The 15,305-nt window shown below is 43.9% G+C and overlaps 1 protein-coding gene across 3 annotated transcripts in view; it reads left to right on the top strand.

Annotated features, from left to right (window-relative positions):
* RIN2 (Ras and Rab interactor 2) overlaps window positions 1-15,305 on the top strand; it is a 63,773-nt gene that overhangs the window by 2,673 nt on the left and 45,795 nt on the right. The window contains exon 1 of one of the 3 annotated variants that reach the window (XM_008630750.2): window positions 3,518-3,682. The exons of the other annotated variants lie outside the window; for them this stretch is intronic. The gene's annotated coding sequence lies outside the window, so the exon portion shown is untranslated. Of the gene's footprint in view, window positions 1-3,517; window positions 3,683-15,305 lie in introns of those variants that run through there. 3 annotated transcript variants of the gene reach the window in all.

The raw sequence follows: 15,305 nt of genomic DNA, 5'->3' as shown, positions 1-15,305 counted from the left end.
TTCAAGCAGTAGTTACTGAGAGACTGAATGAACAGTAGGGTGACTGAATTTTTTTCAGAAGGGACCTACTGCTTTAAAAAAGAGAAGAACAGTGCTGTTACTGTAGCAGTTAGAGAGCTGCTGTTATGTAGGAGAATAATGCGGCTGTCACATTGCAGCGATAAGTGAGGTAATTCATCTCCCATCGGCAGCAGGGGATTGATGGAGTACTGTATCAAGTAGATACGGACTCAGTTCTTTTCTTAATACCTCACTGAACCCCAGCCACAATTTATTGGCCCTGTAGGATCACTGAGAGGCTCTGTGTCGGGAGGAGAAAGGGGGTGAACAGCAAAATCGTGCTCTTAGCTTGCAGGCATGGTGACTTCAAACATTAGTGGAGCAACATACAGAAAACTGGTTCTGTGATCAAATGTATTGCAGGCTCTGTGGTTGTGCAGGACTTGCCTGTGGCTGTAATAAATACTTGGCATACCATACAGATCTCAAGAGTAAGAGGTTTAAGAGTAAGAGAGTAAGAGGCTTTACGTACCTCTAATGTGCAGTTGGAGGTTTATCGAGATGTGTCTCAAAAAACCCTCTGAAGCTCCTCAATGAAGAGTTGCTGTGGTGAGAATGCTAAGTAGAGTCAAGCATGCCAGTTACCATTTGTTTTGTTTCGGTCACTTATCATTCGATTGGTAATTCCTATCAGGAGAGGGGTTGGAAGTGTAACTGAATATTTCATGCCCTGTGTTAAATCGAATCATTGTGTAGCAAAACACAGAGGTGTCGTAGTATGAATTGGATGGATATGAGGGTCTAGTTTTCCAATATATGTCTTAGTTCAGAACACTGAAAATAAATTATTCCTGACACATAAAATGCTACATCAGGACACTTAATGCAACACGCTTATCCCATGACTTCTCATGGAGCATGTTACTGGCAGCTAGAAAGGAGGTCGTGTCTGCTTCTTAGCGTTTGTGGTGCTTGTGATGCAGAGTAGGACTACTGTGGACATTACTGGTACCTGATATTCTACCACCTGCAGTTACCCAGTGCTGAGGTGCTCTGGTTTACCTTACCATACATGTTCAGGAGTCCTGAGCATTTGCAGCTAGAGCAGGACAAGGAGAAAGAGCTGGCAGGGGCATGGAATTTTCTTTGTCTCAGCTGCTGTGATCCATGACAGGGTTTGTTTGTGGAAGGGCAGCTGCTGCTGCTTTGCATTCTTGGCTGTCGAGTCTGAAGTGTGTAAGTGGTTTTGGTCTGGGCCCTGTGTGATCCTTACCTGGCAGGTAAGATTACCTGCTGTGCTATAACCCAGCCTGTGTTAATTTGGCTTTGAGGACCTTTTTGTAGATGGACCACAACAAACACATACGGTTCTTTCTCTGCCTCCTTGTTCCTTTCCACAAGGCTGCCACAGAAATGAGAGGTGGTGAAGGACCTGCCAGGCATCACAGCAGTCCATGGCTGCCTCCGTGCTGGACATTCTGCCCCAAAAAGCATCCCCTGTCTCAGCTGATGATGTGATTGGCAAGACAGACAGAGGTCTGTGCAGTGTGGAAACACAGGTCCTTTTCTCATGCGGGTGTTTTGCTGCTGGGAAAAGTGTGTGTAAAGTGCACGCTGCTGCTCTGTGCCCGAGCAGGCAGGGGAAGAGTCTTGGCATGGAAGTGTTCCCAGCTGCCTGTTTCAGCTGAGGGTTGCTGCCTGAAGTTTTCAGCCAAAACAAAAAGCATAGTAATGTAGCATAGCATTCCCAGGTTGTCTCGTGCTTGTGAAGTCCATTCTTTGTGAGGATCATTCTTTAGTCGAAGAAGGGTGGGCCTAGTTCTCCTCTGTTGACAGTAAGTTTTATGCTTTTTTGACTTCAGGGGAGTTGCTTCTGAACTTATGCTGTTGTGAATGCTGAATCAGGCCCAAGAGCTTGATTTTATCCTTGTAACTTTTGGTTGCCTAATGTAGATCTTATGAGCCTGCAATACACAGAACCCATTGTTTACTTTTTTAAGTAAAATTGAAAATTTTGCAGGATGGCTAAAGCCATATTTCTGCCTTGGGATCAGCAGAGAGAAACTATACATAACGGAAAAGAAATTGTGGAGCTGCAGTCACATTCTGTCAGTAGGTTCATTCTGGTTTTTTGGAAATGCTGATCTAAACAATTAGCTCAGTTGAAAATTGTTGTGCGTTAATGCTGTACTGTTCCCTTTGGAGCTGGTAAGGATTCTGCCATCCGCATGAATATGGGAGAGGAGCATGAAGATCTCCCCATGGTAGAGTGAAAGTAGCAAAAGGAAGTTACTGGAGTCCTAGCAGTCCTCTGGCAGGAATAACAGTGTTTTGTGGTATGTAATCATCATATACTGTTTGGAATTAGTGCACCCATTTGTGCTGGGTGTTGTGTGAGAAGACAGCTAATGATGCTGCACCAGGGAGGATTCTGGTCTGTGAAGGCTGCCTATAACGGGAGGGTAGGATGAGAAAAGGGAAATGCATTTTTCCTCCTGATCTGGGAACGGGGTTTTGCAAGACAGCCTTGTAAATGAATGTTCTTGGAAGATGTCTTATCTGTAACTTGTCTTTGAAGAGTAAAAGCCCTGCTTTGCACGTAAGCAGGTGTTGTCTTTCTGAGTTCTGAAAAGTCTGAAAACACTGGATCGTTTTGTGTGGTATTCAGAATCTAAAGGACAGATCTTTTGCTGCAAGTTGCTGTTGCTCCATTACAACCGGCAGAGCACTGCAGATTGACTCTGGTGAGAGATGTTAAGTCACCTCCCCAGCCTCATGTACACCTGCTTAGAGGCAGATGCAACTCTTTCCTGAGGTACTTTTCTCAAAAAAACACCCCCAAACGATCCTTTTTCCTCACTCCACCAGCTCCAGAATGTGAACGTCGTCTGGCCAGATGCCCAGGACTAAATACAGTGCTCTAAACAAGGTCTCACAAGTGGCTTGTACGGGAAAAGAAGAAAATCCACAATAGCCAGATACTTTTTTGACTTTTAAAGGGTTCTTTTGCACTTTTTTTTTTGCATCAAAAGTGATGCTTTTGTCTTCCAGTTTATATTTGCTGAATACAAATCTGTGCTTTCCAGGAATTAACTCCAGGGCTCTTCAATGCTGACTTTGTTGAAGCATACATCCTTGCGACATGAAAATAACCCAAAACCTTACTGGTTTTGCTTTCGTGCATGATGTGTGCTGCATATGCTGACATTCCCCTTCTTAACTTGACTGTGGATCTGTAGCCTTGTCTTCCTCTAAATCCTTTGCTTAATATTTTCTCCTAATGGATGATGATTTTTGAGCATATGCCAAGACATGTCTTTAAATGCGTTTGAGAGCGAATGTGTGGAAAGAGAGGGGAACATTGACTTGACTCCCTGGGCCAGGTGAGGACTTGGAGCTGTGGAGCAGATGGGGATGGCAGAAGGCAGGTCTGAGTGAGTGGTCAGAGCAGCCCAGGGAGGCAGTGCCCAGAGAAATTCTGTTTACAAGTACCCTCTTTTATCTTGCTGCCCTGCAGGTGCCTGGTCAGGTGCTCAGTGCAAAAGCCAGATGCTGTGGCATGAGGGGTTTCTGCTGTGTGGAGCAGTGGACAGAATTCCCAGCTGTTGTGTTCCAGTCCAACCTGTGTGCCTGAGCCAGTGTGGCAAGGTGCTGCCGTGTACTCCAGCTTTTTGCTGGTTCTGTAAGTGAGCCTTGTGATAATTCTAACTTGGGAATTAAAGAAGGCCTGTACTGAGGCCTGGGGATGCCTGCTACCAGTTTTGGATCTGCTTGTGTGGGAAACTGCTCACCACCTTTTGCAAAGAAGTTAAGTTTTTAAACTGTTGTTTTGGTTCGTTTTTTTTTAATGCAGCCACAAACCAAAACCATAACCTTCACAAAAATAAACATGCATCCTTGTGCCAGCTGCGGCCTTGGCATGCTTTATGCTGCATAACTTGCTGAGACTGTAATTTCTTAGGAAAGCAGTTAGATATTGGCAACTATGAAATGTCAGCCCTCAGTAAATGTTGTAACAAGCTGTTTTAGCTACAGCTGCGGATTTAAAAAAGAATAATTTACTCACAGTGTTCTTGGTAGTTAATGCAAGAATAAAAATCAGACTTTGGACACACTGAATAGCTTGGGAGAAGGAAGCAGGGTTCTTGTGGTGTGTTTGCTAAGGGCCACAACTGTCTGGATGCATGACTGGGAACCTTTAGGGTGCTCTAGGTTATTTAAGTTGTATATGCACCTGTGCCACAGCATATCCCTAAATTTTTACTTAGGTTTTACTAGGTCTATCTAGAGACAGCTGTTGAAATGATGGTTGTTTCGGAAGTTTATGAGAATTCAGTTTTGGGAGGTGTGAGTAGAAAATGTGCTGGTAGCTTGAACTTGATTGACTTAAATCATAAGTGCAGTAAAACTCATCCTGAAGTGTTGCTCTGAATGTGTGTTAGAGCTGGGAATTGCTGCTGAAGCCTCTGTAAACTGCTTTTAGGTAACTGGAGTTTTAGAAAATGATCTTTGAGGAGTTGGGTAGAAAGGCTCAGTTCTAACTTGAATTGGGATTCTTCATTTATGTAGTATGTCCTCTGCAAACTGTATTGCTTGGCATTTTTAGCAGAGGAAAAAATGAGTTCACCATCAAGCGAGCAACCATCTTTCCTTTGGATAGTTCAAAGTTTCTATTTAGTGGTTCCATAAAAATTCTTGAATTGTGTTTGTTGCACTGATAGATGCACAGCTCCTTCACTTTGGCAGGAATCCCTACAAAGATATTCTCAGCATCTGTTTTGCAGTATGTCCCTTTAAATGTTTAACTTTATTGCAATTTTTTTGCTGGAAGGTATGATCTGCCAAAGTCAATATTTGGTTTTTTATAATGCAGGTTCATTTTTTGATGTCTATATGAAAAATATTATTTCATCCCTTGGTATTTCATGAATGACTGAGCATATGTTAGCTATCACGTACAGTGATACATCATGACAGCTATGGTGTATTTCCCTGTGGTTTACAACAGCTCTGGAAGCCTGAGAAGTGTTTTAGCTGGATCCTGTGTGATTGATCCTTGCTGGAGTGGGGTACTCCCATGTGCACAGCCTCTTGGCAGACACTTGGGGCGTCTTCCTGGGCTGCTGGTGGCCTTCTGTTTGCCATGTTGTAGAGAACCACTACTTTCACTACTCCACAGTGAGCTGGAGGAGGCAGCTGCTTTTCTTTCCTTTTTTAGTATGGCACTCTGAGAGCTACGTCTAAATTCAACCTTTTAATCGAGGCTTATTTCAGGGCAAGGAGTGCATAACACTGGCAGTTCCACTGATGCTCTGTGTGTTGCTTCTCATTGTTTGATGTGTTCTAAGTACATGCAGTGGGTGAGAGTTGTTTTTCAGTAGTTACTATCGATATTCTAATCGTGGCTAGAAGAGTATTAGTTTGCCTAATTTCAATAGTGTTCCTGGCAGGCTTTTGGCTGCATCACTGGAGTACAGAATGTAAAACTAAGGAAGTCTTGGGCCTTGGGATTAGCTGGGTTGTATGTTTAACTGGGGATTGCTGGATTGAGACCCTAACTTGAAGGCAGTGAATTAAAGAAAGTAGTCTTAATATCAGGACATTGTTTCATGCCACCTTTTCCTTCACAAAGGCATGTGTTCATCAGTTTGGCTAAAGCTGCCACTAGGAGGCAATGCACCAGTCGTGATGGGAAGACTCCTTGGGTTTTTGGTTTTGGGCCTTCCAGTTCCCACGTGCGGGTGGATGTTGTGTTCCCTGCACAGGTCTGTCCCTGGGGATATTTCCTTTGCTGCGTGGGATTGGATTGTAACGCTGGTTACAGGCATTTGCCCTGTATCGAGGCAGAGCATGCCCTTGGGCCCGACAGAATGGCAAGACAGCCTGTATTTTGCTAGGGGAAATCTTCATTTGGAAGATTTTACTGAAACCTGGTGCATTAGAAGGACAAGAAATTTAAGAAAGGTAGGTCGTAGGTTCAGCTAATTTGCTAGCAAGCTTTCCATCCAGCAAGGTGTTTATATTTCTTATTTTAGCTATGGGTGGTCTGTCAGTTTTTCTCTGTTCGTGTTTTTTCTGGTTGATGCATTTTGTTAAAGTAGCACTGATTCAGACCGACAGATCGTGTTTAACTCAGGAAACTAGGGAAAGGTCCAGACAAAGATAAAACATCAGGCCTTGTATGCAAACTCACAGGTTGTGTACATGGTCTCTGACATCCATAGTACACGCCTTTTTGGTCTGAATGTATAAACTCTGAAGAAGAGTAGCTCTTGTAAAGTTTTGGCAAAGTCGATTGTGTGTGATGCCTGCAGCGTGTCTCTTTCAGCATTTTATGGACTCCTTTCCTTCTGCTCGTCCACTGTCTGGGGGCCAGTGCAGAAACCTGGTTGTCAGTGGAAAGGCTTTTGTCTCGAGCTGGCCAGCTTTTAACTGAAGGCAGTATGGTTCTTTTCTTGGCTATTTACACCCACTTGTAGGCTGTGGTCTTTTCCCTGCCTTTCAAATAGTCATTCACCCCAGCAAGACTTACATCTTCTTCTTTCAGATCCAGTTCAGCAAAGCACCTGTGCCATTGAGTCCTTGAGCCTGTGTTGTGAATCTGTAGGCTGAGACCGAATTGCACATAGGATGGTCATCACTTCAAGGTCACATCTTCCAGGGCTGCGTGTAAATGTCTGGGGCAGTTGGCAAAATTGTCATTTCTTAGGGGCAGTTTATCACATTGCAGCCTTGGTGGTCATGGAATGGGAAATTGAATTGCTGCTTTTCCAGGCCTGAGTATGACAGTGTAATTCGTGTATAGGTGTGAAATGTGTTAGTGCAATGTTTCTGTGTGAATTTACTGTGTATTTTAGGAGATTGGAGAAAGGTGCTTTTGTGTGGCAAAGTGCTAAGAGGCATGACAGCTGTTTGAAGGTGGTTCTGGGCTTGGAATCCATTTCTGATCCAGAGATTAACAAGCAGAAATTGCCAAAAATTCACTGAACATGCAGGTTTCAAACAAGTAGCTCCTGCTGCAGAGTTCTACAGTGCTGGTAACACGGTGTTTGCTGTACAAAGAAGCAGTGGTAGGAAGCTTAGGCTGACATTGGCAGAATGGACAGAGCACAAAGAAGAAAGGACGTTCCAGAGTGGAAAGTGATTTACATGTTCTTAAAGCTGGATTACAGTCTGGCTCTCCTTGCATTATGCATTGCCGAATGCTAGATTCCCTAGACGAGAGAGGCACCACTGTAGTTACCTTCTGCAGAACATAACTTTTATTTGAAGGGCAAAAGGGGAAAAAGTTATTCTAGCCCTTCAAGCCTAAGAATAAATGTGGGAAGCATGAGCTGAGAGTGGTCAGAGTGGCAGCTGACAGCAGCTGCTGTTAAACTTCGGGCTATAAAGGCAAGTTGAAGGATCTGTGCTCCTGCTTGAACCCTCAGTAGCATTACAGGAAGCCTGGCTGAGTGTAACAGACCCCTGGGCAGGGGAAGGATGGCATGGAAGAGGGGACCAGCACACTTATGCTTTCCTTGTTTTCAAGGGGTACACTGCATCAAATGCCAGCTAATTACTTGGGGAACAGGGGGTGTTGGCTTCAGCAGGGTCTTTCTGGGCAGCTCCAGTTGTCCTGTGTGCAGGCCTTGGGAGAAATAATGGAATATACTTGACTTCTGTCTCTAGGGGGAAGCTGATGCCAGCTCCTTGCGGGACATTGTTCGTGTTCACCTTCTCTGGTAGGCACTGGAATGGGACTTTACAAGTAGGAGGGGACGCAGGACAGCAGTCCTGGCCGCATGAGGTCATGGTCCGCAAACTCTGGAAGATGTTTGTTTTCTCCTTGATTTGCCTTTTGGTGCTATGGTTTTGAAAACAAAGGCAGATGGACTGGGAGCAAAAAGATTAATTTTAGGGCTGGACTGAGTTCCCCTAGCTCAGTCACAGCAGGTCAAGTTACTCGAGAGATTTGTGACTCCCCAGGGACATGGGTTTGTGTTTGTGCAGGGGATATGTCATAGCTGAGGTACAGAAGACAGTAATGGACTTGTTGGTGTTTATTTTAATTTTAGCGGTTGATAAACTTGGAAGAGTTTTTTCCATGTTGTTGAATTTATACAAAGAAGCTGTATAAAAATAACTGGCACCAGATGTAGAAGCAATAAACCAATGCCATGTGAAGTCTTGAAATTGTGGTGTGTAACCTAAGAAGTATTTTCACCTATTGGCAGCTTCATTATCGGCAGAATGAGAGTGATGGAATTTATTAGCTGTTAAACAATTTAATTTTTGTTTTTAAAAGGACCGGGTAAATGCGTCTCGCACTATGCTTAGTCCGAGCTCCCCATACACAGTGATTGCCAGTGTTTGTTGCTGGAAGTCATGGGAATCTTTTGGTGCCAGTGTGTCAGCAAGAATTAAACCTAGCCTGTCATCTGACTGCTGCCTTACTTTCTGGGCTTGATTGCATTTGGTTCAGATCCGAAAGAAAAAAAAGTGACACCAACAGACTCTGTCTGACCTGTGTGCTTAACGTTAACCCCCCAGTACAGCAAATATGTGGAGTCACCAGTGTGTTTGGAATGCTCTGCTTTTGGCAGCACTTGGACCCAGTTTCACCGTTTCAACCAGTGAGGCTTACTGTCTTCTAAAAAGCCTATTTCAAAACACACTGTCCCAGGAGAGAGAAAACAAATTGTTTACACAAGCAAACTAACATAGAAGAACTAAACACCCACGCTTCTTTCTTCAGCAGTTCCCCTGCTAGGAGTTTCTATGAACTCATTAATCCAGTGAGTAAGGACAAACTTTTTAGTTCTAATCAAATAGTTCTTGATGTGACTGCTGATGCTGCTGAGGAAGGAAAGTTTGGCTATGATGATATCCCCTATTCAACTGGGGGATCAAAAAGAAGTTAGAGGAGGGAAAAGAGCTCATCCCGAAACCTAGGAAGGACTTTCATTCCTCCTAGTCTGGAAGAAGACAGCCTGGCAGAGGCTTTAAGCGGTTCTCCTTACTGTTAGAGCCAGTCGGTGCTGTGGCATCAATTCCTCCCTCTTTATCTATGGGCCGTATATGTCCTGGCCTTTCGAGGGACTGGAGGAAAGAAGCAGATAGGGGCCTTATTAGGGTGTGGTGATCTTGGTCCACCTTCTTAAATACAAGTGTGATGGAAGAAGGGGAAGGGATGAGAAGGCTGCTCAAACCTGCATAAAGTGGAGGTGTGGAACGTGCATGGTGTCCACCTTACAGTGGAAGGTGTCCTTGCCCGTGGCGGGGCGATTGGAGCTAAATGACCTTTAGGGCCCCTTCCAACCTAAACTGTTCTGTGATTCTTCTATGAATATGAAATCCTGTCTGTCCAGGATCCTTATGCAGATGGCTTGGGAAGAAGGGGTAGAAAAGGAGAGGACCTTTAGTAGGAAGTAGAAAATAGTGAAAATTGAAAAACAGGAGGATGGATGGATTTGTGGATGGAGACCTTACGGGTACAGGGAAGGAAGCTGGCAGAGTCATGAGGCTTCGTCCCCAGGGGTTCAGCTGCAAGAGTGAAGGCAAGCTGGGTGTAGAGGCTGTGGTAGGGGAGTCTGGGGCTGCTCAGGATAAGGAGTGAGAGGACAGTGCTAGTGAGGATCAACCTGATGGGAAAAGGGAAGAGGGTTGGGACAAGCAGCAGTAACCTTTGCACTGCTGGTGAATTTACAAGTCAGCTGTGACAGAAGGTGATGGGGTTATCGGAGGGAAGAGTAGCAGGGAGAAGTCAGAGGGAACAATTGTCTTTGGAAGGAGGATCAAGAAGAGCAGCATGAGGACAGGAAGGGTGACCTGTGCTTACGTGACTTCGAAGTTACACAGACTGGGACCCGAGCCAGGAAGTTTGCTCGAGGCTGACACTGCCAGTCCCATGGTGTGTATGTAAAAAACAGGAAGAGGAGTGGAATTAACTTGAGACAGATATTTCAACAGCTTTCAGCTTTGAATTTCCTGGGTTTCATTGGTGTGTGTCATAACCTTCTTGTTTTCGCTACTTAATATTTTTTTTCCGTAAAGAAATGGGATGGAAGAAAAAACATTTAAGACTGTTTATCAGAGTCATATGTTGTGATTGACTTTTCTCTTTTGTTTGGTGAACATATGTATTTAGAAACTAAATTGTAGATTCCAAATATTTGAATACTTGGAACTCCCTCAAAAAGAAAACATCTCCAAGGTGAATCCCTCCACCTCCCCAGTGCCCCAGATAAGCAATAGTTCAGTATGACAAAAAAGAAAACTTAATATTTCAGAGCATAGTTGGTCAAAGTTGTGCATGTATTTTATAGAACAGTCACTCTTTATAACCAGTCTTACAGACCTGATCATTATGAGGCATGTACAAGTGTCTGAAATTATTTTGAGGATTTAAAATGACCTGGTTTTTCCGGATAGGTCAGGTAGGGGCAGTACCATGCATTATGCTCTCTGCAGACTTTGTTCTGAAGAACTGTTACATTGCCCTATTCATGTCTCCCCTCCCCTCTGTCCCCAGTCAGATCCTCAAACAGGCAAGAAATAAAGACTGAAAATTGAGGTTTTCCCTCCAGGATTTGATTTGTGGGTTTGTTTTGATTTTTAACCTCCTAGTAACACAAAATAAGTGTAGGCATTCTGTCTAGGCATTCCATCTCCTATGATGTGTATATGGCACAGCGGACAGGACAGTGAGAACACTGTGCTTTGGGTTTATCCTGCTTGCTGTGTTGGCACACTAGTGCAGCAGTGAACTGGCACACTTCCATGGCTCAGTCTGCTTTTTCCAGTCTGTGTAGTCCGAGTGTGGTTCAGGAACAAATGACACACTCCGAGCCCGGTGGTGGCTTTCCCCCTGCATAATACAGGTTAGCAGTGCTGTGCTGTGGTGGTGCAGAAGGTGTCAAGTCCCTAGTGGGGCTAACCCAGTTCCAAGCCCGTCTCCACAGCCGAGACAAGCCATGATGCAAGCTTTCTGCAGTGAGCAGCTTACCTGTTCGTTGCCAGTGGGTCCGAGCTGGGCTAGGGCAGTGAAAACTCTGCTGTAGGCAGAAGTGTTTTGCCATCTGGTGTATTTACATGGGTCATCTTTGTATGGAGAGCAGAGACCTTGGTTTAATTAATGCAAGATTTTCTTGGAGTCTCTTCTGTGCATAAACTAAAACAAATAGATCAAGACATAAGCACTGTCCTTTTAACGTTTTTCTAGTGAAAATACTTTCTTTTGTTCTTTGAGAAGTAAATCTTTTACTTGGTACTCAGCTTCACAGTTTGCTGTTTGTGCACCCTTGAGAGTGGGGAACCACATTGGAAGTGTGCTACAAAAAGTTAGTAGTGAGTGCTGAGTGAATAAAGAAGCAAATTGTCCATCATGACTGATGTCCAGCTGTTTAAAATAAACAAACATGAAGTGCAACCTCAAAAACTCACATGTGATCTTCCTCGTACAGTCTGTTGGATTACATTAACCTCTTGGACAGAAAGCACTAGTGCAAATATAACTCATGGCATGCAAATACAATTGTTATTGAACAGAAAGCAAATCCATGCCCTGCATAGCTGGAGTGCCCTCAGGTTAGTCGCTCGGTGCTGACCTGGCATGATTCAGTATGTGGGATGCTTTGCATCCTTAAACAGGCATCTTGAAAATGGATCCTTTCTAGGTCCAAGAATTTCAGTGGCTTTACACTAGCTGACCCACAGCACTTAGTGTACTTGCTTTAGGAGGCGAAAAATCAGGTTCAATCGCTGTAATTTTTTCCCCATTTGTTTAAACTTGGATAAATGTTTGCATATCACTTACTAGGTGAGCTGACCAGGGTATTTTTAAACATTTTCCAGTGGTCGATAAATAATAGTTCCGGTTTGTTTAGTCGGGTTGTCTCCGTAAAAAACATACATCCAAATTTTTCTTACTCCTGCTGATATGTGGCTCCAGTATTACATTGAATTGTTTGCTCCAAGTTTAGATGTTTTTTCACCCAGTTTGTGTGTGTGTGTGTGATCAGGTATATATCATTTGCTAATATATACAAAGTTAAAAGTCTGATTTATTAATTGTTTAAGCTGATACGATGCTTTTTGACTTTGAGCTTCCTCTTGGGTTATGCAAATGTAGCAATTCCTGTGTGATGAAAAGTCGAAATGGGGTTTGGAGCGGCAGAGGGCTCCCACCACCGTGTGAAACTGAGTAAGAAAAATTCATGCTTTTCCTCTGATATCTTGGTATTGCAAAAGAAGCAAACAAAGGAAAGAAAAGCCAAAACCCCACCAAAAATAAAACCCAACCTCCCCAACACACACTTCCCCATTCCCTGTCCCCCCCCCTGCTTTGTGACATGTTTGCAAAAACCAGAGGTTGGAAGGGACTTCCAGAGTTCAGCTAGTCCAGCCCTCCCTCCGGGCTGATCGGGAGCTCGGGACCTTGTCCTCTCTTCTGGTCACACACCATTCTTTCCTCTGCATATGCCCTGATGACAGTGAGGGGTTCCTGTGGGTCACCCCCATCAATGCAGTGTCAGAAATTGTCACTGCTGTGTGGTTTACTCCTTGAGAAAACCCTCTGACGCAGGGCAGTACTGTTCCCAATTTTCACTGGGAACGGAAACTAATTACACATCAAAGTTCTCACCAAATATGAGGCCCATTTCTTAAATCACGAGAGTGTATTAACTGCTGGTACTTTTTGTCTTAACGGGACCGTGCAGAGGCCGGAGAGGACACATGTGCTTCCTGAAATCCCAAAACATCTTCCTCTTTTAAAGATGATGCCACACTGCTCAGGTTTTTCTCCTTGATACTTGTGAACATAGCATTTGGTTATAAGCCTGAGTTTTTGCGGTCCACAAAATTGCTGTTTCATGTAATATGCTGAAAGTGTGAATAAAGAAGAGGGGGTGAAATTGTACCTATCTTATGCTAACAACTGAACTGACAAGTGTCCCAGATGATTACATCTTGACAGTTTTGATCAAGGAATTAAAATAATAGCCCTTACCATAGACTCTCTGTATTTGACTGCCTTCGCTTACTCGGCTCAGAGGAGGAGCAGCCTGTGTACTGGAAATGAGCAGCTGCTGTCACTGGGAGCTATCCAAAAAAACAAGGTGCCAAGTGTGGTGCATTTCTGGTGATCTGGTTCCTTACTTAATAGCTAAACCATTAGATCAGTGACATAGTTTACATATTATCTTCCGAATGTGTCACATGGAAGATGAGCATAAGGTCAACAGCAGAACAAAGAGAGGGTGTTTGTTTCCTGGCTGATCGGTGCCCCGATGCCTCACCCTGTGCTGAAGCTCGAGGCGCACAGCAAATGGCCCTTTCAGCGTTTGTATTCTGTGGTCTCAGGGCGATCGGTACAAGCCTCTAAATGGAGCTTGCAATAACAGCCGAAGGGGCTCCCGATCTTACAGATTCTTCTTGCACACCATTTAGTAGCTGTGCTGAACTCATTCCGGTAATTGTGGCCGTCAGTGGAAATCTTTCTTTGGCATTGGCTGTCTCCTGAACGGCAGTTTACTTTGCAAAACGTTTCATAGGGAATAATGGCATCATTGCTTGCCATTATAAGGGAGTTATTTTCTTACAAGGAGATACCTGTTAAGCATATTGGTGATGCAAGAAACACAACTAGAAAATGCTACTGCGTTAGAATTGAAAGAAGCTATGTTTTGTCATTGTTCAGTGGTGTGCAAACTATTTAACATTTGAATATTTTTTTTAGTAGTGAAGAGCCTAAAAGATACTTAGGGTTTGAAAAAATTCACAGCTTTTGCAGTTCTTTTAAGATCACTTTTCTATCTCGCAATCCATTTCTCATATTTACTTTTAAGGTCAAACAGCCTTTAGGTCTGTCTGCCTTTTTTCCCCATTTGTGTGTTGCTTTGGGTAAACAAGTGCAATCCTTTTCAATGAATTATGTGAAGAAAAATATATCAAGAGAATTTGTGTTTCCCTAGCTCTGAAAAGAGAATTGCTCTTACTGGAAATCAGCTGAAGCTTTTCTGGAAACACCGAGCAAAATGAGCACAAGCTTTGATGTACATAATACTCTGCCACATCCGAGAAATGTTTTAAGGTGGGACAAGGGGGAGTGGCTTCAAACTGACAGAGAGTAAGTTTAGGTTACATTGGATATTAGGAAGAAATTCTTCCCTGTGAGGGTGGTGAGGCCCTGGCACAGGTTGTCCAGAGAAGCTATGGCTGCCCTGTCCCTGGAAATGTCCAAGGCAAGGTTGGTGCAACCTGGAATAGTGGGAGGTGTCCTTTCCTAGAGCAGGGGGGAGACGGAGACCCTTTTAGATCTCCAACCCAAGCCATTCTGCAATTCTATGATCGTGGAAATATGTGAGCAGATAAAAGTGTTCAGGCTCTCTGAACCATCAGGAAGCCAGGTCTGTTCTTCCGCCTTGCTGCATGGAGGATTGTCACCTCTGGCAGTGGTGTGCTCAGAGCTTTGTTTTGATGCCTCTGTTGGGCCAGGAGGTCAGGGCTAGGACTTGAGCACTGAAACCCTCATCCTGCTCTGGCATTCATGGTACAGGGTTATATTTTAGGCACCTGGCTTTTCCCGGGTGCCTAAAATAACCCATGGTCAAGCCCAGCAGGTGGCTGTCTTGTGCATCTCCATCCAAACGCAGGTGCTGAACCCTACCTCCCTTTGCATTAAAGCATTGCTCTGAGTTCTGGAGTTCCTCCAGACCTTGAAGCTGATATTGTAATTCAAGCAATTACTTTTTCTTGCTTTTTCCAGGAAGTGCAGCTCAATGTTAAACTTTTTTAAGGCATTTGAAAACACTTGTGAATGTTTTTATTTTTATTATTCAGTGGTTTTGGCAGGAATCGTAAGTGGAAATTACAGAAATACTGCAAGAAACGCTAGTTTTTTTGTGAGGTATCTATGCCAGGGAATTTGGGATGAATAGAAACCTTCTGAAAGGTTATCCAAATCAAAGCCAGTCGCCTCCTAAATGTATTTCTCTGACATTTCCAGAGGCAAACAAGACATGAATGTATCAACAAACAATCATTCTCTTATAAGAGATTTGGTAGTATCCTCCATGACTAAACGCTGTGCCAGAGGAAATGACTTGGGGTTTTATTCCTTTTCAGTAATGTGGAAAGTATGCCATGGGAGCGAGCAGGAAGAGGTTGTTTAGTGGAAGAGAGGAAGAAGAAACTTGGGAAGGGGTACAGAGAGACAGCGGTAGCAGCAAACAGAACTCTCCTGGTAGTGTGCTGTGCTCGGCAAAGCTTGAGGATTGGGTTTTCTGAGGCATTCGCTGTTTGCATAACTATATGCTCCTGCT

This window comes from Corvus brachyrhynchos, unplaced genomic scaffold (genome assembly GCF_000691975.1).
Source record: "Corvus brachyrhynchos isolate BGI_N302 unplaced genomic scaffold, ASM69197v1 scaffold133, whole genome shotgun sequence".
NCBI lineage: Eukaryota > Metazoa > Chordata > Aves > Passeriformes > Corvidae > Corvus > Corvus brachyrhynchos.
Note: the sequence above shows the minus strand (reverse complement) of the source record. Positions and strands in the feature narration are given on the sequence as shown.